The sequence below is a fragment of the Buceros rhinoceros genome, unplaced genomic scaffold (genome assembly GCF_000710305.1).
Source record: "Buceros rhinoceros silvestris isolate BGI_N320 unplaced genomic scaffold, ASM71030v1 scaffold13713, whole genome shotgun sequence".
Taxonomy (NCBI): domain Eukaryota; kingdom Metazoa; phylum Chordata; class Aves; order Bucerotiformes; family Bucerotidae; genus Buceros; species Buceros rhinoceros.
Genome location: NW_010401880.1, coordinates 378 through 4,058, shown reverse-complemented (window position 1 = coordinate 4,058; position 3,681 = coordinate 378).

Here is a 3,681-nt window from a genome sequence, read left to right as displayed (position 1 = left end):
ACAGGCTTAACCGCATGGGAGAACAATGGTCGCAAACTGCAGAATCAACTTGAATTTTTGGCTTTCATTCAGGTTGTTGATGTCACTATTAACATGACAGAGGACCTAATCCTTCCTCTTGAGAGCAGCCAGTTGGAATCCTATTGTCCTTACTCCTGCGTCCAAAGATTTGCATTTGTGGCAAACATGGCATTTTTGAAAATCCCTTTTTTTTGGATGGATTGCTTTCACTTCTTAACAATTCCGTAGTTTCTAGACTAAGAGCAAAGAAGTATTAAACTTCAAAAACAGAGAGGAAAAGAGGAACTAAAGAGAAGAACATACAACAGCAAATGTTGGACACGGCATCAAGTCATGGAGGGATAGTAGAGCTTTGCACAAGTGCCTTGTTGAAAGACAGGGACTTTTAAAGATGTGCAAGTCTTGTTTCTGATATGTCCTTGGCTGTATCCTCAGTTTCTTATAAAATACCTGAAGTCCCCAGGTTAACATCAGTCTTTGATCTCATGTCATATTTCTTCTCCTTTTCTGTTTCCCAGGAACCTTTAGCTCAGCAAAAGGCAGAAGTTTAATTTCTTACCATCTACAGCGATCTGACTAAAATCAAAAGGCCAGCTGGGACTTCAGAGGCAGCACCCCCTGTGTAAGGCATTCAGCCCCAGCCTGCTCTTGAGGAGGTACGCACTGTAGAGAGGTAAAGATTTCTGTACTGCCGCAAGAGACGTCAGTGAATAATCTATTAAAAAAAAAAGTAAATTTAACACCAGAGCAGCCCTTCACCACCTCTTCTCAGCCACACTCCCCTTCAATCTGAAGGCCTGAGTTTGTGAATAGAGTTAACAGCTTTCCTGGAAAACTGGCCCATGACATTATTTCCTTGTGAACTCCATCCACCTGTCATGTTAGGGCTTGGTGCGACGCCAGCACGGGCAGGAAATAATAGGCAGCAGGATGCTGGTGTGTGTCAATGGCCCTGACCCTCCCATTCCTGAACATGAATAAGCTTGGAGCTCAGAAGGCGTCACAGCAGCGCAGCTTCTGGGCCCACAGAAACGCATGGGTGGGATGCACAGCCACTAAAATAACATCCAGCCGGCCCAGCCGCAGCAACAGAGCTGCATGGGAAGAGATGGTGTCACATTCTCACTGCCTGCTGCTCTTTGTTCTTTTGCCTCCCTGTGCTGAGGATAGTACAATGGCTGCTTAACAAAGAAAAAAAAAGGATGAAGTAGCCTGGGTGTGAATTAATTGAGATATCCCAAAAGAACACAAAAACTTCCTTGAACAACTTTCATCACTTCTTGAGGGAAATGCACTGGCAAGGGAACCTAAGTCATCAGCTTGACTTGGTTTGCAGGAGCTTTCTCCTGATACTGCACCCTTGTCCCTGGGTAAGGTAGTTCAACTCAGTATTTAGCAAGACAAACTCCTGGGAGATTAAATGGTGAGTTGGGAGAGCCCAAATCATCCCTTACGTGAGACTTGGGTTCAGTTTGTGGCATGATGCAAACTGAAGCATGTGTTCTGCCAGACTACCCCAGCAGCCCCTTGTTGACCTGGGTAGACAGCATCCCCAAATCCTTCACAGACTTGTTTAGGTTCTCATATGGCAATGCTGCTCTGAGGTACTCAGAGTATTAGCCTGGAATATCAGTCCTCTTGCTCCTCTTCTCAAAGCTGTAGGAGATATAGCTGTACTCTCCTGAAGGACATCTCATTTTTAAATCCAAAGTCACAAGTCCATTTTTTAACATCCTGAGCTCTTCTGTATTAGTAAATCCCCTCCTCCCCCCATATACAGAGATACATGTATGCTTTCTTGACTACACGCAGGGGCAATTAGCCTGAGCTACCTATATTTCTAAGGCTTGCAGCATAAAACTGCACCCCCCCAAAGGAAGCTTCTTCCCAGGACTGATGGCCGAGAGCCAGAATAATTGCTGGAAGGGCCAGGCATGTTGGGGCTGCAGCTGAAATGAAGGTTTGTTTGTAAGCCAGAGCTCACCACCTCCCCACTCCCTTTTCAGTCTGATGGTTAAGAATGTCTGATCCCACAAGCTAGTGGTGGCTTCTTTTGACAAAATGTCACTCCTGTGAATCAAGCCATGATCATTTTTCCTCTTCTTCAATGTGATGGAAGAGCTGAAATCCCACTGTACTTCACATTATGTAAGTCAAGAGCTCCTCAGTTAAGAGTCAGGGTCAGCTACACAGTCGGTGTGAATAGGCTTAGTCCCCTGGAATTGATGGGTTGTGTTATGTGTAACCATCTGTGTTGCCACTTCTGTTTTGTTTTTAGCTAGATAGAGACAAAATTTCATTCTTTGCCTACCAGCTGATGGTGCTGCAAAGAATGATGTCTCCTCTCACACCGGCAAAGGGCTTTCAGCCATCACTCTGCCTTGTAAAATAAACCCGTAAAGAAACATCCTGCTCTCTTAGTTTCCTATAAATAGTTTTCATAAGAAAGTCCAATGCCTGGATCAATTGCTGCCTGATCTGGAACAAAACTGTAACAGCTCGAGTTTAATGAAATCCAGGCTTGAAGCAAACCACCGTGTCACCCCTTACCCTTTTCTCCCAAAGGCAAAACTACTCAAGTGAATAATGTCATCCCTGTGCAAAGATCAGAAAGACGGTCAAGTTATTGCTAATGTTTCAGCCCTTGCCAATGAATGGATAAGTGTAATAGGACCAACACCTTCATTTGCCTTTTAAAATGAAAAAAAACCAACAAACCAGCAACCTAGAAAACAAGCTTTTCTTCCCTTGGCAAAATATTTCAGTTCCTCCATCCCAGCAGCTGGGTCATGACAGGCATCATAGTCTCAATTGCCACCAGCTCCAAGTATTGCGAAAGATGTGAACCATCAGTGCTGGGCACAGCGTTCACATCACATTCACTGACTTGCTCAAGTTCTGCCCCGCTGTGCGCTGACATCACCGGAGCTAAGATGACTTTTCCTAGCAACTACCTCTTCCTCTCTGAGGCCCAGGCTACCTGATCATGCCAGGCAGGACTACAGGGACTTATCTCCAGACACTGAAAAGTACAGTTGAACTGTAAAGTGTTCAGAAGTGAAAGTATCAAGGCTGGAGCTCAGAATGGGACAAAAAAAAATCAGGGAGAATCCATGGGCACTCGTGTTTTGCTCATACTAATGTTAAAGCAGAGGTGAGTAGTCCAGAGAAGGACTGAAGCATATTGGCAAACAGCTTGGAAAGGCTTTTCCCATTGCTGCTCATAATGTATCTGTTCCCTGGCTGCATAAAGGGCTTTGTTTTGCTTTGTATAAAGCAGATGACAGCCAGGAGATCTGGGCTCCACACAGTGTTGCCGGGACACCCTGGAGCATCTGATGAATCACAGAGTGTTGTTGCTAATGCACTTCTGGAATTGTCTTTGTGGGGCTTCAGGGGAACTGGTTGTTAGATCATTTCCCATGGGCCATAAACCGGGGACTCAATCAGATGGTATCAACTTTCACTCTGGTCTTTGGACAAAATGGTCAATAAAAACCATTCCCCTGGTAGTGGTAAAATCATTTGCGCTTCTGTGGAAGAATTACTACTCAGTCGCCTTTGTAATACCACAGGCTCTTTCCAGACAGAGCTACAAAATTTAAACCCAGCACCAAAACTGGCTGTTGCCGAACACCACAACTGCCCGGGAGCTGGCAG